This window comes from Schistocerca serialis, chromosome 1 (assembly GCF_023864345.2).
Source record: "Schistocerca serialis cubense isolate TAMUIC-IGC-003099 chromosome 1, iqSchSeri2.2, whole genome shotgun sequence".
Taxonomy (NCBI): Eukaryota; Metazoa; Arthropoda; class Insecta; order Orthoptera; family Acrididae; genus Schistocerca; species Schistocerca serialis.
In genome coordinates, this window is record NC_064638.1 from 696,513,213 (window position 1) to 696,535,529 (window position 22,317).

General features: G+C 41.5%; 1 non-coding gene across 1 annotated transcript; it reads left to right on the forward strand.

Annotated features, from left to right (window-relative positions):
• The first annotated feature begins 19,177 nt into the window (after positions 1–19,177).
• Positions 19,178–19,261, forward strand: Trnas-gga (transfer RNA serine (anticodon GGA)). The gene is given in 2 exon segments: positions 19,178–19,217; positions 19,227–19,261. It is a non-coding gene; the product is annotated as a tRNA-Ser (tRNA).
• Positions 19,262–22,317: the final 3,056 nt, after the last annotated feature.

Consider the following 22,317-nt stretch of genomic DNA (forward strand, 5'->3'; position numbering starts at 1 on the left):
GTTATAGACGCGGAAGAGCACGCCTTAAAGTAAGCATAAGCCATCTAGCGGCAATAGCAAAAAATCATCATGGTACGGACAACAGCGCCTTAAGCAGGCACTCAGGAATGTTGCCACCAACTGAGTAACTGTGTAGTGCAAACTTATTTGCATATTTGTGAAAAAAAAGTGGTGCAAATGGGTCTGAGCACTATGGGACTTAACATCTGAGGTCATCAGTCCCCTAGAACTTAGAACTGCTTAAACCTAACTAACCTAAGAACATCACACACATCCACGTCCGAGGCAAGATTCGAACCTGCGACCGTAGCAGTTGCGCGGTTCCAGACTCAAGCGCCTAGAATCACTCGGCAACACCGGCCGGCTATAATAGTGAATCATACTGTTTAAACAATTGTTTGTGTTTAGTTTTGTGTATTTCCTTAGAGAAATTGCGTCATCTGAGATATTAAAAGGCTGAGTAAATATTAATGTACGTCATCATGGCTTCAGTATTAAGTCAGAATAATTAGGTGCATCCCTGCGGATACATTTAGGCGGCATAGTTACCGCCGTTTTTCATATTACCAAAAGGTTCTAGAAGAAGTCTGTTCTCAGTCGAGTGCAGTTTATTGAATGAAGAACATGTATACTAGTGCGCGGTGGAATTCTGAGCATATTAACAAGAAATGGACGCGATACTCTTCCTACTCGTATTTCCGTAGTGTATTTAAGCAGTGTTAACGCACGGGAGAAGAGGTGACTTTGGAAAAAACGACATTTTGTCTATGGAGTGCGTGATTGATTCTCTTGTAATTTTTTTTGTTTATTTATAGACACAATCACATGTTTATGACACAGTCATAACCGGTTTCGGCCATACAATGGCCATGAACCTGTGTTCAGTGTATGCCGTCTTTAGCATCTGAAGATGGTCATTGTATGGCCGAAACCGGTTATGACTGTGTCATAAACATGCAATTGTGTCTATAAATAAACAAAAAAATTTTAGAAGAGGTGACTGTAATTAATTACCAGTTATAAACTATGTGCCGACAACCTTACGCACTGTGCTACATCAAGATACGTTATACTAGCTAGTCAAGCCACAAATGTAAGATGCTAATTCTTCGTCTTGTGACATATCTATGATATTTCCGAACTGGGACAAAAACTTGATAGTGGCGCCCTGCCTCTCCGTCGCACGTCTGATACAGGACGTCAAATTTTTTTTTTAAAAATCGATTTTTAAAAAATAGATTCATTTTGTAGCACACATCTTTCTGAAGAGTTTGACATATGAAACATATATGCTCGAGGAAATGTAAGACATGTTATTTGGTCTTACGTGTGCCAAAGTACAGTGCCGCACCACTTCACATAGCATTCTTCTGTAGCACGTCACTGTATTTCGCTCAGTGGAATTCAATATTTTCTAGTGGTAGCCATCAAACCTAGATTCAGGACAGTGGAAATTAAAATACTCTGTGGTGTCTCTATTGCTCCCAGTTGGCCGGTTTGACATCCTTCCCCCCGTAAAAAAAACTCACATTTAATAGTGGGTGTAATTATTTGTGACTGGGAGGATAAGAACGTTTCAGAAAATTTGCACTCTTTATTGCCCATTAGCTAATAACTTTCTCTTTTGTGTGACATACAGTTAAATATAGGAGACATAAAATCAGGCAAGAGACAAGCAAGACAGTACACATTTCTTCAATCCTTAGGTCCCAGCATTTTTGTCTCTCTAATCTGCCTACAGCTTTCCACGACGTGCTTGTTTTCTGCGAAACAATCTATTACTTCATCAAAGTTCGTCAAACATTATGCTCCTTGAAAAATGAAAATGTCGTTGTCTAATACTGAAAAAGCTCTAAATACGAATAGTACTCAAGATTGGTGTGGTTTCTCGATTTGATTACATCTATTTTGTCACTGTCTGCTAGACAAAACAAAGTAGGCTTTTCTAATATTGCAGAAATTATAACACGCGCAAGAAAAGCGAGACTGTTTTAGCACAACTGGTCATTTTTATCTGCCTCGTTTACATAAATAACAGGAAAGAATATAACTCACAGAGTACCGATATCAAATGCCTATTGGATCTACTACAAGCAAAAAGTTTGTGTTAGGAAATAGTTTTACATTTCATTCATATGCTCCTGTTTCGCTAGCACGAAATCCACAAGTATTAGTAGTAAGAAAATTTTATATAAATTTGGAATCGTCATATTCTTCCATATAATTTGTGTCATGTCCACGTTTGTTTTCCTTCCTCATTCTAACAAACAATCTTGTCATCACTAATTCAGTAACTATTCCTGCCAGTCTCAAAACTTATCCTCCTTTTAGCTTCACTAACCCTGATAGAATCAGCAGTTTAGTTATCCCGCGTTATTCTCTGGTCAAGCGTTGTTACATGTTCGTACAACGCGTTTTCGCCGCGCGGGATTAGCCGAGCGGTCTCGAGCGCTGCAGTCATGGACTGTGCGGCTGGTCAAGGCGTAGGTTCGAGTCCTCCCTCGGGCATGGATGTGCGTGTTTGTCCTTAGGATAGTTTAGGTTAAGTAGTGTTTAAGCTTTGGGACTGATGACCTTAGCAGTTGAGTCCCATAGGATTTCACACACATTTGAACAACGCGTTTTCCGCGTTATTTGGAGAATAGAATTAAGCTGCTGCTAACTGGAGACCGTGAAACGTCCCCTTAGAACAATTATATACGTGACTGGGCTTAAACTGACACACAATGTTTTTAGCGCAACGCAATCTGACTTTCAATAATCCCTACAAAAGAATGGCCCTGACTAACATTAATCTATACCTATCACAAATCACTTACCTCACAAAAATCTTCGTTACTCGAACTACTGCAATATAGCGAGCGCCACTACTGCCAGCTAAATAAAAGATTTTAACTACTGAAGGCACTAACTACTGATAGGCATAGTTAGCAAATGAAAGATTTTGATAGAGAACAAATGATGTATTTACCTTAATAGTCATAATATATATAGCAGTTCATGACATCCAGTCTTACAAATTTCAAAACTCCGCGATCTCTCTCCCCACGTCCACCACTGCTGGCGGCTCACCTCCAACTGCCGAACGCTATGCGCTGTTAACATCCAGCTGCCCAACACTACAATGGCAGACAACAATGCAAACTAGCCACAGACTGCACACAACACAGGCAGTGATTTTCATACAGAGCGCTACGTGGCGTTACCAATAATAGAACCTAAACAGCCTACTTACATAGCCCCCATGCTTCCCACAAAAAAATTTTACAAATTTTTTTGGGCACTGGCCAACAAAGTCTGAGCTGTAAAAGAAAATGCACACGGCAATAGTGGATTTCCATGCAATCTTGAAGAAGTAGTGTTGTCCTTCCAACGGAAAGGCAGTGCTGACTCTTGACATGCAGACAGGTATTGGTCCACAACAGAGCAACAGAGCAAACCTGCGACCGTAGCAGCCGCACGGTTCCGGACTGCGCGCCTAGAACCGCTAGACCACCGCGGCCGGCTCAGGTGTGTTTATTTAGGTACTTAGTCGGAGTGTCCTTTTTCCTGCCAAACATATATTACAAACATAACAATTTTCAATGATTAAAGCTGGCACATAATTTCATAACGTAAGTCACTGCTACTTGTGTACATAAAAACAACTTTGTACCACTACGGTTGCAGGTTCGAATCCTGCCTTCTGCATGGATGTGTGTGATGTCCTTAGGTTAGTTAGGTTTAATTAGTTCTAAGTTCTAGGCGACTGATGACCTCAGAAGTTAAGTCGCATAGTGCTCAGAGCCATTTGAACCATTTTTGAACAACTTTGTACAACCAGTCATAAATATTTACTGCCTAAATTAATTTTTTTAAAGTAATATGTAGCAGATGCTGGACACCAGGAGAAGGCGATGAAAGCTACCGTGATTTTAGTGATGTTAGTCTCAGTAGCAAATACTGTGGTGGATTTCTGTCTAAACTATTTCATGAGTTACAGCGCGAGAGTGGCAAACGTAATTTTCTGTTCACTTAAAGTACAGGATAAAGTGATATTTCACCTTGAATAATATTTGAATAAGTTGTATGTTATGTCATTCTGTAAGTGCAGCGTCTACTTTAATACTGAAAAGTACTGTAAATGCAACTAGGCTTCTACAGTAAAGAAATACGAATTTAATGATTATAGATACAAATTCAGAAAGCAGCCTCCACAGTAGCCAAGAATCCTCAATTTTTAGCAGTTTTTTTTTTTTTACTATAACGTCTCAGTGTACTATTTTGTAGATATTTTATGTTCCTGAAAGTTATCTTGTGTTGGTATAAGTACGAATATTCCCACTTGACAAACTTATATCTATGTGTTGTCCACATTAGTCCACAAAATTATGTAACTATCACCTCAAAATGTCGACCATATACAGTGTTCCTTTATCCTCTGCGTTTTCGTTATAGAACAGCAATTATTTTATTTATTTAAAATTTCTTTCATGTTGTAGTGTGCATGCTCTGTATCGTAGAGAGTGGTCAGCAGTGGAGTTGCTCAGCACCTACTGCACACGATTTTCTGCACAAATTAAATGAGTCCGATTGCCGATTTTGGTCATTTGCAACAATCAGGTATTCTTTATTGAGATAAATCTGCGTGAGACATCGCAAGTGGAATCCTGCAGAGTCTCTTCTACGCTCTGACTGTTTTCAAGTCGATGGCCATTTCGTTTCATCTTCCATTTTGATTAGTCCCTGGTATATGATCTAAATTTTTTTGTCTTTTCCTATGACTACAGAAGCAGACACTCAGATAACAATTTAATAATGATGAAAAGTAGACTGAAGTTTAAGAGACTAGTCAGGAAGAACCAACACGCAAGGAAGTGGGATACGGAAGTACTAAAGAATATAGAGGTATGCTTAAAGTCCTCTGAGGCTGTGGATACTGTCATGATGAATAGACCAGAAGGTAGATCAGTTGAAGAGGAACAGACATCGCTGAAAAGGCCGATGACAGAACTTGGAAAGAAAAACGTAGATTCAAAGAACTAAATTGCGAAAAACCACGGGTAACAGAAGAAATACTTCAGTTGATCGATGGAAGAAGGAAGTACAAAAATGTTCAGGGATATTCAGGAATACAGAAATACAAGTCACTTAGGAATGAAATAATAGGGAGTGCTGGTACGCAAAGGCGAAATGGCTACATGAAAAATGTGAAGAAATCGAAAAAGAAATTACTGTTGGAAGGAGTGACTCAGCATACAGAAAAGTAAAAACTACATTTGGTGAAATTAAAATCAGGGGTGCTAAGATTAAGAGTGTAGTGGGGATACTAAGTTAAATGTAGGTGAGAGAGCGGATAGGTGGAAAGATAACACTGAAGGCCTCTATGATGGTAAGGAGTTGTCTGATGACATGACAGAAGAAGAACAAGGAGTCGATACGAAAGAGATATGGGATTCAGTTTTAGAGTCGGAATTTAAAAGACCTTAGGACGACTTAAGATCAAATAAGGCAGAAGGGATGGATAATTTTCCATCAGAATTTCTAACATCGTTGGCGTGAGTGGCAACAAAACGACTATTCACATTGGTGTGTAGAATGTATGAGAGTGGCGATATACCATCTGACTTTTGGAAAAACATCATCCACACAATTTTGAAGACTGCAAGAGCTGACATGTGTGACAATTATCGCAGAATCAGCGTCAGAGCTCGTGCATGCAAGTTGCTGACAAAAATAATAATACGGGCAAGACCGAAGAAAAATCAAAACACTTTCATAGGACTTTTCAACCTTTGAAAACTGTTTGACAACGTAAAATAGTGCAAGATGTTCGAAATTCTGAGAACAATAAGGGTAAGTTATAGAGAAAAACGGGTAATATACAATATGTATAAGAACCAAGAGGGAACAATAAGAGTGGAAGACCAACAACGAACTGCTGGAATTAAAAAGAGTGTAAGGGAGGGATGTAGTCTTTCACCCCTACTACTCAGTCTATACATCAAGGAAGCAATGGCATTAATAAAATAAAGGTTCAAGAGAGAGATTAAAATTCAAGATTAAAGGATATCAATAATTACATTTTCCGATAACATGGCTATCCTCAGTGAACATGGGGAAAAATTTCAGGACATGTTGAATGGAATGAACAGTCTAATGATTACAGAATAAGGGCTGAGAGTAAATCAAAGAAAGATGAAAGTAGTGAAAAGTAGCAGACACGAAAACAGCGAGAAACTTAGCATTGGAATTGGGATCAAAAATAGACAAAGTTAAGAAATTCTGCTACCTAGGCGGCACAATAAACCATGATTGATGGAGCAAGGAGGACATAAAAAGTATACTAGCATCGGCAAAAAGGGCATCCTGGCCAAGAGAAATCTACTATTATCAACATAGGACTTAATTTGACAAAAAAAATCTAAGACTGTACGTTTAGAGCACAGAACAGTCTGATAGTGAAACATGGAAATGGAGGGTATCTAAGCTTTTGAGATGTCGTGCTACAGGAGAACGTTGAAAATTAGGTGGACTGACAAGTTAAGAAATGAGGAGGTTCCACAGAGTGGAAACACTGACGAGAAGAAGGAAGAAGGGACAGGATGATAGTGCACCTGCTAGGAAACCACAGCATAACATCCAAGGTACTAGAGGGACCTGTAGAGGGTAAAAACTTTAGAGGAAGACAGAGAGTAGAACACACCCAGCAAATAATTGAAGATATAAGTTGTAAATTCTACTCTGAGAAGAAAAGTTTGTCACAGGTCAGGAATGAGTGGATGTATCTGACTAGTCTGAAGAATGATGACAAAAAATTCCTTTAAATTCCTCTATACATTATATGCTGAGTTATACTGCTGGCAGAAGAGACAATCTTGTACTGATGCTACAATGGATTTTGTGCTGAAGTCCCTGGAAGTAGTTATGCAAGGGGAGTTCTAGCTGCGATAACGATCAAAATTCCAGGTCTTACAGTCTCGGGCTACATATTTGGTGTCGGATTATACATGAGGTGATTGTGCGAGTGACACCTAAGGAAACTAAGCAAGTGATCCCTCTCCTGGGGGACACTATAACCCTATCCCCTGGGGACCTTCCATCGTTCTCCTCTCCCTCCCCCCCCGCCCTGGACCAATAAAATTCTAATTCCCCTGGTCCCTTCTGATCCTATAATAACTACAGTAAACCTATGGGCAATGTGATTCTTGTTTTGTGCACCATAGTCAGATGATATAATTTGTTTGGGATCAAGGTCTGAGTATTTGTTATAAATAATAATAATAACAAATTAATTTTATTATTACTCGAATTACGTGAGATATGTCTCACTGTTTTCAGTGCCGTAAGTATAGCGTCACATGTCATGTCAGTTTCACATTACATCATCATCACATTCCATCAAAGTCATGATGTTCTCAGCCAATCAATGGGTCGGTGACTGCACTACTTTCATGCAAGAGCCAATTCATCTGAACAGTTTGATTTGTTTGTCAATCTTGCACTGTTGTTCTCCATTTGAGGTATGTGCTTTGTAGTAAGAGGATCTGGGTGTAAGTATTTGTTAGAAATAACAATAATAAATCAATTTTATTGTTATCCCAAACAAGTGAGTTGGTCATTTGTAGTCTACAAGCTTTAGTGACAAAGCATCAGCAACAGAGTTATCCTCCCTAAAAAATGGAGTGAATATTACTATAATTTACAAGGTAAGACATTCTGAGATAACAGTGTGTGTATAAATTAATGCCATCATGGCATATTCTGCAAAATGGAGGTTAATATTAACATAACTTATGGCATAAAGTACTTTGACAATCCAATTTTCTGTAACATCTTAGTAAATATCAACAAAATTTATGATGTAATACACTTTGGCAATGCAATGTTTGGCTTTAGTACTGCTGAGTTACAATAAAGTAATGACATCATGGCATAGTTTCTGCAGTCCTGCTGATTGCACTGTGTCATAAGGTTCACAGATGTGCAGATGCCAAGGTGTGCGAGACCATGAATATGGTCAAAAAGAGGTTTTTGGAAAGCTGAGGGGAGGAAGGGGAAGGAACAACAGTGGGCCTGTTGGTCTGCAATGGAGCTATGAGGAAGTCATAGCACATTTTCCGATCAGAGCTGGGTGTAAGGGTTAACTGGAGGTTGAGGCCAGAGTCAAAGTCCTGAAGGGAGCACCATCTTGGGAGGCAGCTGAAGCTTTGTAATTTATGCATTGTGTGACAGCACAGGAACAGATATGCTGGCGACTTGCCAGATATCAGTAGTAAGTTGGGTGATATATTCTTGTTGTTTAAACTGTCATGGGGCAGTTCTGGTCTATATCTTTCCTACAAAATTCGGTGATGAGGAAGTGGTAGTCCATAAATATCATAAAGATGCATCCCTCAGTTGAAGGTCAGAAATACCAAACAGCTTCGTAGACTGCAAGGAGGTTGTGGTCATATGTACTCCAACAGTGTTGTGCATTGGAAAACTTGGAAGAATAAGAAGCTGTCAGATATCTCCACAATTTTCTGGGGATGACTCCAATGATGATTTGGCTTGCACCTACAACAATTGCGAGGTGGTGGTGGAATGAGGGTGAGCCAAAAGATCCGTGTAGGTAAGGTCTTCTTTTGTTTTTCGAAGTTCTGTGTCATGGCCTAGGTCCTAGGGTCTAGTTTGTTGTCTTGCTTCTTATTTCCATTAAGTGATGCGGTAAGAGGCTCATGAGGAGCAGTGGTGTCCTTATGGTGTCGGAAATTTTGGCCATTCGAATGAAATGCCTGAGGCACTTGAAAGTGGTGGGACATGGAAAGTCCACTACTGTTTGTACTTTTTCAGGGTGGCAGTGGGAGCCAGCGCCAGAGACACATGTCCAAGGAATTCTACCTCGCTTGCTCCAGAAGCACATGTTGCACCGTTGAGGATCACCCCTGCTTTCTGTAGGTAGGAAAACATTTCTCACAAATGTTGGCAGCGTGCATTCAGGTCTCTGGAGTAGACGAGTGTATCACCTCAATAGACAGAAGAATCTAGTGCACCTCAGAAGTTGTTGTCTAAAAACTGCTGCCAGGTTTGTGCAGCGTTATGGAGGCCAAACCTCATAAACACTCTTTCAAACAAACCAAAAGGGAGATTATGATCGTTTTTCCGACGTCCTCTGAGGCAACCAGGATTTGGGTATAGGCTTTTGCACATTCTATCTTACAGAAGATATTTGCTCGTGAGTTGGCATCGCTGTAGATGCATAGGAGTAGGATGGGGTAACGATCGGAAATAGTGCCGGTGCCGAGCTTATGGTAATCACCACATGGATGACAGAAACCAGCCTTCTTGGGAGCGATGTAAAAGAGCTGAGGTCCAAGGGCTTTTGGAAAGGTGAAGTATGGCAATAGCTAGCATTCTTCAAACTCATTCTGCGCAGTTTGGCGCTTGTCAGTGGAGACGGGTTGGACACAGTAGAAAACCAGGGGGCCAGGGATGGTGGCAATGTAATGCACGGGGCGCTGGATGGCCAGGTGAGATGGGGAAATTCTGAAAGGAGCTCAGCATATGGGCCTGAATAGTCGAGCTCTTTCATGGGAAAACTCATATCAGAACGGGAGCTGCATCAGACAGAACTGCCGGAGGTGCTTTCGACAACAATGCTTCGATACAATGGCCAGTGTATGGTTACAGCCAAGAAATTGGGCGCACAGAACAGTTTCAGTGACATCCGTGACTGTGAAGGTCCATAGCAGCTCACAGCAAAGGCCTAAGTCGAGTGAGTGGGTATGTACCCTGTAAGTAGTGATGGCTGAGTTTTGACAGTTGTGATCAGGAGGGAAGAGGTGAGGCCTGGGTTCAGTAGTTTGTGTGGAAATATGAATAGGTCAGAACCAGTATCAATGAGGTTGTGAACTTGGAAACTAGCATCATTCAAGTCCTGAATGAATGGGAGCTATTAAATGATGCAACAGCCAACTCACCTACTTACAGTGGCTGCTGGGGTTCGAGGACCAAAAACAAGGGGATATACTGTTTGTAGCATTCTTTCCAAACCTTTGGTGGTACCAGCAATCTGAAGTAAGTTTGCGGCAGTCTTCAGAGGGGCTGCGCCAGTGTAGGTGGCTGTTTTCGCCTGGATGGCGCCATGAGGTCAGTGCCCAGCATTGAGTGGAGAAGGTGTAGGAGGCTATGCTAGCAGTCACTGTAGGCATCTTGGAGGCATGTGATAATCCAAAAGGGATAGGGGCCTGCATCCCAGACAGGAGGTCATTAACAGTGGGGGACATGAGAGGCATCCCATGTGGGATGACTTAGCATGGGGCTTGGTGTAACTGCCTGAGAGGGAGGGTGTGAAATAATTTCCCAGATTTGGCTGATAACGAACAGGTCGAGATGGCTGACGATGATCCCAAACTTCATTATATCATTTGTGATAGAGTACCCTGCAAAAACTGCCTCGATGGAAGATAACTGTGTGTGTCCCACAAATTGAAGGGGGTGGAGGGTCTGCAATGTGACCCAGGTGTTTTCTGAATGGTCAGTTAGCGCTTGGCTCATGGCATTGTTGGTTAACCAAGCCAAAAGATTCTGTAGTTCTGACACTTGGTCGCAGATTTCTGAAGCACACATGGACATTGTGGTGGAAGGCATGACAGAAGGCTGCTGGTTGGAGGGTGTCATCTGGTGTGGCCACTGTAGCAATGGAGGTGTGTGGCAGCAACAGTGTGACAAAAATGATAAAAAATGCTACCAAAAAGAGAGTAGGTGATATACAAGAAGTGTGAACCAAGCAATGAAATATCCACTGATGAGAGCGTGTGGTACCAGAACATTTAGTGAATGACTGGGGCACAGGATGTGCATGAATAGCATGCTTGGAGAGTGGTTAGTGGGAGAGGGACGGTAAGGGGGGAGGCAGTGATTGGTGAGTGGAGAGTGGGGAGAAAAGCAAAGAGTGGGGGGGAGGAGGGCCACGAATAGAGGGTGGTAAGTAGAGATGGCTAGCGGAGAGAGAGAGAGAGAGAGAGAGAGGTGGAGGGGGGAGCAAGAGTGGAAATGCATCCTGTCAACTTAGTGGAAACGAACTGCAATCATGGCGTCACACAAGTGGCAAGTAATAAAAATAATTTTAGATCGTTTTTAAGACCGCCTCCTTACAGAATCCACTCATTGCTTGTGATAACACACACATCACTCTAATCCCGATGTGTGGGTGGTTCTGCCAGGCAGGCGTCTTTTAAGAAGCGGTGTGAGTGTTATCTGGAGGAGGCACATGTGATTTCCATGGTCATGAGAAGAATGCTGACTGTTAACGAGAGTGACAGACTGGTGAGTTCCCATTTATCAGTTTTGTATAGGATGTTTTTTCCGGCAGTTACTGGCAGCCAACGCATTTGTTTTGTCCACACATTGAGGCTATGGCTGTTCTCCTCTAGGCTTTTTTTTTTTTTTTTTTTTTTTGGTCATCAGTCTACTGACTGGTTTGATGCGGCCCGCCACGAATTCCTTTCCTGTGCTAACCTCTTCATCTCAGAGTAGCACTTGCAACCTACGTCCTCAATTATTTGCTTGACGTATTCCAATCTCTGTCTTCCTCTGCAGTTTTTGCCCTCTACAGCTCCCTCTAGTACCATGAAAGTCATTCCCTCCTGTCTTAGCAGATGTCCTATCATCCTGTCCCTTCTCCCTATCAGTGTTTTCCACATATTCCTTTCCTCTCCGATTCTGCGTAGAACCTCCTCATTCCTTACCTTATCAGTCCACCTAATTTTCAACATTCGTCTATAGCACCACATCTCAAATGCTTCGATTCTCTTCTGTTCCGGTTTTCCCACAGTCCATGTTTCACTACCATACAATGCTGTACTCCAGACGTACATCCTCAGAAATTTCTTCCTCAAATTAAGGCCGGTATTTGATATTAGTAGACTTCTCTTGGCCAGAAATGCCTTTTTTGCCATAGCGAGTCTGCTTTTGATGTCCTCCTTGCTCCGTCCGTCATTGGTTATTTTACTGCCTAGGTAGCAGAATTCCTTAACTTCATTGACTTCGTGACCATCAATCCTGATGTTAAGTTCTCGCTGTTCTCTTTTCTACCACTTCTCATTACCTTCGTCTTTCTCCGATTTACATTCAAACCATAATGCGTACTCATTAGACTGTTCATTCCGTTCAGCAGATCATTTAATTCTTCTTCACTTTCACTCAGGATAGCAATGTCATCAGCGAATCGTATCATTGATATCCTTTCACCCTGTATTTTAATTCCACTCCTGAACCTTTCTTTTATTTCCATCATTGCTTCCTCGATGTACAGATTGAAGAGTAGGGGCGAAAGGCTACAGCCTTGTCTTACACCCTTCTTAATACGAGCACTTCGTTCTTGGTCGTCCACTCTTACTATTCCCTCTTGGTTTTTGTACATATTGTATATGACCCGTCTCTCCCTATAGCTTACCCCTACTTTTTTCAGAATCTTGAACAGCTTGCACCATTTTATAGTGTCGAACGCTTTTTCCAGGTCGACAAATCCTATGGAAGTGTCTTGATTTTTCTTTAGCCTTGCTTCCATTATTAGCCGTAACGTCAGAATTGCCTCTCTCGTCCCTTTACTTATCTTAAAGCCAAACTGATCGTCACCTAGCGCGTTCTCAATTTTCTTTTCCATTCTTCTGTATATTATTGTTGTAAGCAGCTTCGATGCATGAGCTGTTAAGCTGATTGTGCGATAATTCTCGCACTTGTCAGCTCTTGCCGTCTTCGGAATTGTGTGGATGATGCTTTTCCGAAACTCAGATGGTATATCGCCAGACTCATATATTCTACACACCAACGTGAATAGTCGTTTTGTTGCCACTTCCCCCAATGATTTTAGAAATTCTGATGGAATGTTATCTATCCCTTCTGCCTTATTTGACCGTAAGTCCTCCAAAGCTCTTTTAAATTCCCATCCTAATACTGGATCCCCTTTCTCTTCTAAATCGACTCCTGTTTCTTCTTCTATCACATCAGACAAATCTTCACCCTCATAGAGGCTTTCATTGTATTCTTTCCACCTATCTGCTCTCTCTTCTGCATTTAACAGTGGAATTCCCGTTGCACTCTTAATGTTACCACCGTTGCTTTTAATGTCACCAAAGGTTGTTTTGACTTTCCTGTATGCTGAGTCTGTCCTTCCGACAATCGTATCTGTTTCGATGTCTTCACATTTTTCCTGCAGCCATTTCGTCTTAGCTTCCCTGCACTTCCTATTTATTTCATTCCTCAGCGACTTGTATTTCTGTATTCCTGATTTTCCCGGAACATGTTTGTACTTCCTCCTTTCATCAATCAACTGAAGTATTTCTTCTGTTACCCGTGGTTTCTTCGCAGCTACCTTTTTTGTACCTATGTTTTCCTTCCCAACTTCTGTGATGACCCTTTTTAGAGATGTCCATTCCTTTTAAACTGTACTGCCTACTGCGCTATTCCTTATTGCTGTATCTATAGCGTTAGAGAACTTCAAACGTATCTCGTCATTCCTTAGTGCTTCCGTATCCCACTTCTTTGCGTATTGATTCTTCCTGACTAATGTCTTGAACTTCAGCCTACTCTTCATCACTACTATATTGTGATCTGAGTCTATATCTGCTCCTGGGTACGCCTTACAATCCAGTATCTGATTTCGGAATCTCTGTCTGACCATGATGTAATCTAATTGAAATCTTCCCGTATCTCCCGGCCTTTTCCAAGTATACCTCTTCCTCTTGTGATTCTTGAATAGGGTATTCGCTATTACTAGCTGAAACTTGTTACAGAACTCAATTAGTCTTTCTCCTCTTTCATTCCTTGTCCCAAGCCCACATTCTTCTGTAACCTTTCCTTCTACTCCTTCCCCTACAACTGCATTCCAGTCGCCCATGACTATTAGATTTTCGTCCCCCTTTACATACTGCATTACCCTTTCAATATCCTCATACACTTTCTCTATCTGTTCACCTTCAGCTTGCGACGTCGGCATGTATACCTGAACTATCGTTGTCGGTGTTGGTCTGCTGTCGATTGTGATTAGAACAACCCGGTCACTGAACTGTTCACAGTAACCCACCCTCTGCCCTACCTTCCTATGATGTGTCTAGGCTAGACACATCATATCCGAGAGACACAGAGGAGATGGACTTCTCAGCAGATATTAACGTTTCTGCGGACAGTGATCGGTCACACTAGCACTTCCCCACAGGTCACCACATATTGCCGTGAGATAATTAGATTTATGGCGACCATGGAGAGGTGTTTACCTCAGAGTAGTTATTAAGTCTGCTACGGGTAGCCTTTTAGTGACATTATTGTTCTAACATATTATGATGTAATTTTTAATACCATTGGTAGCAACTGCTTACAATGTATATCCAGCGTTATGTTACGAGTGTACATACTTGGAGTTTTCTGTGATCATTTATATGTCTTACAGTGACATCACACATTATTAATGTAGGCTTGGTAGTGAGCAATCTCTTTTTTATGCAGGTGGTAAGGCTAATTGTTTTTTACGGTGTGGATTTTTCGTTGTTATTTATAAATCTGCTATGGACACTCTCATAGTGACGTTACACATTGATAATGCAAGTAGAATGTAGACTTGGTTCTTAGCAAAGGTATATTTGTTGTTATATAAAGCACTGTGGAAACATCATGTCATGCTGAATGTTTTTCGCGAATATTGATGTAATTCGTTTCTTTATTGCATTGCGGTGAGTAGTCAGTCTCGTTTGTTTTTACATGTGTATACTTACAGAAAATCTGTAAAATTTGTAAATAGCAGTGGGACATTTATTGCTAACGCCATTGCTTTTTAACGATCTATGATGGCACACATTAATAATAAAATGGGGCCTTGTTTCTTATAACAACAGTTAATTTGCTGCACAGCGGTGTTTGCTCATGCGCTCGTTCTTATCGCATTGTGATGTGGCCCGACTGTGATCGTCATTGCAGATGTCGAGCTAAAGGTTATGTTTTTATACACTGGCTGTGTTTCACAGCTGTGCAGCATAGCACCACTGCTCTTAGTGGTTGCAGACAAATATGTGCCTGAGTTGAAGGCAGCTGGTCCTAGATCTGTCCATGGAAGACTTCACGTGAAGTGCATCGAGCCACTCTTACGTTTGAAGAAAACTGCTAAGTGCTTCCTCCTTAGTAACCTTACCAAGGTAACGGACACAACAGGATTGGAGGAGGCGGAGTGAAATATGGGGAGAGCATGGGGACGTGTTTCCTCTTAGCAAAAGTTTATTTCTTGCACTAGTCATGAACTTAAAACAGGTATTTGTGGAAATATCAGCTAAAATTACAGAAATGGTTCAAATGGCTCTGAGCACTATGCGACTTAACTTCTGAGGTCATCAGTCGCCTAGACCTTAGGACTAATTAAACCTAACTCACCTAAGGACATCACACACATCCATGCTCGACGCAGGACTCGAGCCTGCGACCGTAGCGGTCGCTCGGTTCCAGACTGCAGCGCCTAGAACCGCACGGCCACTCCGGCCGGCTAAAATTACAGAAGATTACAGAAAATGGCGAATATTTTCTACTAATTGTGTTAATTAAGATATGAGTCTTGAAGGCAGCAATATTTTACTATTAATTATGATAATATTGTCTAGAAATTTTAAGTAGGACAGTACCAACTCATGCGCACACAATTCGCCAAGAGGAATGGAGGAACTAACATTTTCCTCCACATTTCCTTAATTTGTGATGCAAAACATCTAATAACCCACAAGAATGAAATTTAGATCAATTTCATGCTTTGTAATGAATTTTTTGTAGTTCCACCTTACCAGACTAATTTTTCAAATTTTCCGTCATTTTCCAGAATGTACCATGATGTCATTCCATTATAGTTACTCAGCAGTGCTACAGTCATACACTACATTAAAAAGTGTGTTAATCATATATTTTATTAACATTTACAGAGATTTTGCAGAATACGTTGTCATGTCCTTAAATTATAGAATCTCTGTTAATTTTAACACGTATACTATGATGTTATTCACACACTGGTAATGTAGGGGTGACATAGATGTGGTAAAATTATAGTAATTCAACCACACACCGCGCTGTCAAAGTATCTTACACCATAAATTACGTTAATATTAACCGTCATTTTGCAGAATACACCATGGCATCATAAATTTATGCACATACTGTATTTTCAAAGTACCTTACCTCGTAAATTATGGTAATATTCACCTCAGTTTTGTAAGCAGGATAACTGTGGTGTTGATGCTCCTCTCACAACATCATACAGACCTGAATTGACAAAACTCATGTTCTTTGAATAGTAAATAACCCCCTCTGATTCTCTCACTACAGATCACATAACTAAAATGAAGGGCAATGGCACATGATTGATAAATTATTCAGTTTATTAAAATATTTTCGGACTGCATTGTGATTGGCTCTCGCCCACAGCCAGTGGGGCCACATGCTCGACGAGTGGTTGACACCATCATGACATTGGCATAATGTGACACTGATATGATATTGACGTGATGTGACACTGGCATAACACGACATAACATGACGTTGAGAGCAGTGAGATGAAACTCTTTACATTGAAGAATAATAAAATTAATTTGTTACTGTCCAAACAAATCGGATCCTCTCACTATGGTGTAGATCAAGAATGACATCGTGCAACCATTTGCTTCAGTTACAAAAGGATGAAGAGGGGGAGCAGGAGTTTGAATCTTATTAGTCCAGGGGAGACAAGGAGGGGAGGAGGTGGTTGGTCGCCAGGGGGATAAGGGTCGTGGCTCGCAGGGGGAGGGGTGAAGGGTGATATTGCCCTGTTGCCTCAAGTGTAACTTAACGCCAGAAGTGTGACCTGATACCACGTTATCTTATTAGTTCTTGGAATTTAGAACGTTATCTCAGCCGGAACTAGCTTTGTATAAGTACTCCTGTATACGAGAGTTGTTGTTCGCCACACGTTTTCGTGAAACAATGTTGAGGCTTATTGGTAATGCTCGCTGGAGGGGGATGGGTGAAGTTTCTCTGGGTCATGATTCGTACGGTGAACAGGTTCTTTGGTGGGTGGATGTTACGGGACTATTTTTCCAGAGAGAGTCTTGTAGTGTATGCAGATTCGCAGTGGAAGATATATTTGATTGGTATATTTATTTGATACCAAGGAATATGACAAACAGCAGTGCTAGTGATTGTCGGTAACTGACTAAAGCAAGCTTACTATTCTTTCGCTACTAATTCAATTTTGCTTGTTTTGTAGAAGTGAGAAAACGCTGAAAGCTTTCTGAAAAGTGGGAAGGCACGCAGTTCGCCAGACACAGTAGAGCCGACTGTTCGTTAGTGCCAGTTCGCAGGAGAGCCGTCCAGGGAGAGCCGAGGCTCCGTAGCTCACTACTCAGTAGCAGTCTCTTTGTGGTTCCATGTTAGCTCATACGGGTACCCCTTGTACAAACTCCTGGCAAAAACATGTTATGACGTGGGAGTGACGTAAGAAAGCTCGCTTTTTAGCGGAGGACCCTCTGTGCTCAAAATCTAGAAATCTGGCCGTTTCTCAAGAAATCGCTGAAACTAGAGATAAACATCTCAGACAAATATTGGTGACCCACATTCCTGGGACTTTGAAAACGTGAGACAGCGCTGAATGTTCTTACTGAGCACAAAACAAATATTTACCAAGGTAAAAACCGCCAGCATTGGCTAACATAAATGAACTATAAGTTAGAAAGACACACCGGAAGGTGGCAATGAAAAACACCTCATTAGTCACAAGAGAGATGGTGACGTGATTTCATTCTGTACAATATGGTATGATGCAAACTATTGGTTGACCAGCTAGAGGAAGGAGACTAGTCTTTCCTAAGGAGCAGTTTTATCAGTCAGCACTCTGAAGATTCAGAGCTGAGCCGATTAAAATTCAGTAAGAACCGTAAAACGCAGCAATGTGAGATTTCCTTTTAGTTAACATCTGAACAGAAATCACTCCCAGCTCGATCATCAGGAGCCGCTGCTGCCAGGTTTCCATGTTGAAATCCACCGTCCACCTGCCACATCACCTGAGCTGACGCAGTAGGGACTTAGAAAAATTTTGGACTGATTTGCACCTAGCCGCTAGGGGTGTATGTCGTTGGTTCTGCCAACGACTGATTCAGTAGCTGCTTCAGCCTCCACTTGCAACATAATGTTGAGACTGAGCTGCAACCGTGATACAAAGTGTTGGGACATTAAAACCATTTTATAGCAATCCGGTTACTTCAAATTTCGCTCTGAAGACCTGTATTTTATCGCCACTGAACAGTATGTTTTGAAGTCCAACCACAGGTGTGACATATTCCCTTCTGTACTATCTGTTTTGAGTTAACATCACGACAGTCACTGGGCACTTCGTGACTGTAATTAATTCATTTGCGCATTCATTAGCTCCCCCCCCCCCCCCCGCCCCCCGGCCGTCAATGTCAGAAGATATGCCAAGATCTTATTACATTAATGTTGCCACTTTTGTTTTACTTGTGATTTTGTAGCAATAATATTAATGTTTCCATAGGTCATCATTTATGTATCAATCATTTTACTGGACTAAATCAAAGTAATTGTAATTCGAGTCTCATTTAGTAGTCGTAAGTTTCCCCAGTCAGTTTATTTTGGAGGATATCCTCGCGATCCTTTACGACGCCTCCCAGGATTCCAAACCAGAAACCTGGACCATCAGCTCACACATTTCAGAACGTCCCTCAGCAATGGGCAGGTTGCAGCGTATAATTCTGGGCTTGGTAAAGCAGCTGAATTCTCACCGTACTACGGCGGCAGACTCGTGAACCAATCGGGAGCAGCGACTTGGGCGGAGTGCAGCTGAGGTGTTCCGGTAGCACTGATGAACGGTTCAGCAGAGGGTATGGTGCTTGAGGAGACCCAGAACTTACAGTTCACGCCGACGCTAAGATGGTCGAACTTGCAGTGTGGCACCGTAATAAAGTATAGAAGAACGAGGAGGGTTTATACATTGGTCAGGATCTTCCGATGGCTATTAAATTGGCTGTTGAACTGTGGCAACTTCATATTCATCGTGTCAGTATGGTATGGATTTTCAGCAAAGAGTAAGGCAAATTTTGTGCTATTTTGATAGTTTCTTCTGTCAATGCTAACATGATTTTCTGATGAGATACTTGTGAGTCTGGTGGATCTAAAGCTTGTGTACCTAAGCAAGCCGGCCCGAGTGGCCGAGCGGTTAAAGGCGCTACAGTCTGGAACCGCACGACCACTACGGTCGCAGGTTCGAATCCTGCCTCGGGCATGGATGTGTGTGATGTCCTTAGGTTAGTTAGGTTTAAGTAGTTCTAAGTTCTAGGGGACTTATGACCACAGCAGTTGAGTCCCATAGTGCTCAGAGCCATTTGAACCATTTTACCTAAGCAACTTTATAAGGATAACATGTTTTTGGGATAATGAATTTGCGATAATAAACTGTGAGAAATGTTAAACAAAGTAATGTTGTTGTTGACCGTGGGTAAGAACCACAACAACATACTGCTGAAACAAATATCTGATTTATTAAATGTGTAACTAAAGTAAAGTCTACAGGGAAAGATCAGGTAAATTGACAAGGAGTCTAGGATGAGGAATTTTAAATTTCTCCTATAATTCTAGACATACTGCTATGTGTGCTATGGTATTGCCTCCTTAGCGTGCTCTGCAGGCACGTCATCACAATATAGAATCTGATAGGGACTGAACCGAGCTCTAGAGATTTGTTCAGCTTTAACGGTTTCAGCAGTTTCTCAACACCATTAACACTTGTTTCACTCATCGTTTCAATGTTATAAGGGTAAACTTGAGCCATAGTTCCTCTGCATGCTCAAGACCTATGCTGAAAGTTTCAAGTTCCTCACTGAGATATGACTCTACTGATTTTTTATTTAGTTCATCTAACAAATTTATCCTTCTATTTGGTTTAGGCGTACTTTGTACTTTGGTAATCATTGTTGCCATAACTGTGCCATGCTCACTGATACCAGTTTCAATGTGAACAGCCTCAAAGAGGCCAGGTCTGTTTATTTCCAATAGATCTAATATATTTCCGAACTGTCTGTTCTAGGTAGTTTTCAGAGAACGCATTTAGTAAGGTTTTGCATGATGTCTTATCACACCCACTACTAACGCAACTGTAATTTTCCCTGTTGGTTGTTGGATGACCAAAGTCTCCACCAATGATTAGGGAACTTATGTACAAGCAAACTGATGTTTTCTCTAAATCTTCTGGCTACATCACAGGTAAGTCTGGTGGGCAATAGAAGGACCCAATTATCTTTTATGCACACCCCTGACACTGAATCTAGCCAAAACTATCTCAAATGCAACTTCAACTTCTATCTCAGTAGATTTGAGCTTTTTGTCTACTGCGAAAATACTCGAACTCCTTTTCCCATCTGCCTATCCTTTTAATATACACCAAAATTTTCCCCAAATATCTCACTGCTACAGTTTTCAGTCAGCTTTCTGTATCTAGTACTCTGCGAGCTCACAGCTTTTCAGGAGAGCCTCAAACTCTGACACTGTTTCCAGTGCTTCATCAGTTAACTACTATAATTTTAACACTCTCACCTGTGGGGGGATTCTTTTGGACCTTACACTTATACTTTTTGGTATCCTACAGCTGTCATTATCTGGACTGGATGCAAAGTCGGCTAATCTAAAAAAAAAACCTTGTGTGCCCCCCACAAGCAGTCAACTACCTGGGTAGCAGCCTCTGATGTGTACTGCATACCTAACCCTTTAGTGGGACCATACAGGTCTCAACGTTATGCTGCATATCCAGAAGGCTTCAGCCAAGCTTATCCGTAGATCCTTCGAAGTCACTGTTAATCCCTTCCATTCAATTCAGAACCAGGGGACTATAATGTGTTCTGGGAACAATATTGCAGATTGTGAGCTTTATTGAAACTCCATGCACAAAGCTGGCCTTCTAAACCTTCTCTGACAGTTGCTGGAATGATTCAAGTATGAGCTTGGTACACAGACAATAAGCATAATTTGCTCGAACGTGTGCACAATCTGCAGTTAGCTGCACCTTGTTCCCTCACTGTCTGCCAGAATAGCTTCTCAACATGTAAAATGAGGTCCCCAGGTATAAAAACTGAGTGTACCTGGTTGTTATTGCTGCTCTTTTGGCGTGTAAGTGCACTCAATGGCGACGTTATCAGCGCGCTTCCAAATACTGAAAGGAACAAAATACGGTTAAAGAGACTGAAAACGTTGGCACACTCACTCACACTGATCCACACAAGCACTCCATACCACATGCCATAAAGCAAAGGAGAAATACTGAAAAGTAATACACCTGATAAGAAAACAGAAGGAAAACGACAAGGAGCTAAACCAGTGGCATAGGGATATGTGCTCAGCTGACCACTTACAAAAAACATGTTTGAGCCAGTCACCTTATTGACACATTAAAAACCTATCCCTAAAGTTTTTGGAAACAAGTTGGGCAAACCACAAAAATCTTAAAAGCCTCGCCATACTCGTTTGAACTTCACTTAAAATAGAGAGAAAATTTGCCATTGCCTTCTGGTCAGGAAAAAAACGCAGTCTAGTAAAATGTGGAGCACAGTGATCTGTACGCCAGGGCCATCGCCCTGGATTAAGAAGCCATGCATCAGAGGACTGTGGCCTGAGCAAAGATTAGTAAGGAGGACCTCATCCTATCTTCGTGGCTGAAAGGAGGTATGCCATGACAGTGTAGTGGGATTTACTGAATGCAGCATATTACCTCTCGCTTCCAGCCACTGAAATGAATAATAGAGGTTCAGCGTGTGCAAGAGAGACTAGCTCTCAGAATGAACATGATGAGCTAGATACTATCTAACATTCCGCGTGGTGTCTGTTCTGTATCGTTTCTCCCTACCACTTTCGCGCAACGACGCTCTGAGCGTGTTTTTTGGGGAATTGACTAGTTTGAACCTGGGACCTGTTGCTGGTAAGGAGACGCCAGACCACACATGACATGTAGAATTCAGAAGAGTTCAGTGAGACTAGCGATGATATAACCAAATACTTAATGATTTCAGCGTCAGCTCCACTGCACTCCCTGTAAAAGAATCTTAATACCAACTAAATTTAGTGGAAGGGGTTCAAGGCTTTCCTATTTTTAGTTAGCTGGTAAAATAACGTCGAAAAAGCAGTTAAGTTTACCATTGGAAATTTTATTCTACTCACAAAACATCGTTTATAAATTGCACTATTGATAAATGGAAATGTTTTAATACAGGATGGTAAAAACCAACTGCGTTCAACAAAAATGTGAACGAATATTCCCTGAATGGGTTTCCAACTTCTACAATGGATTGAAGG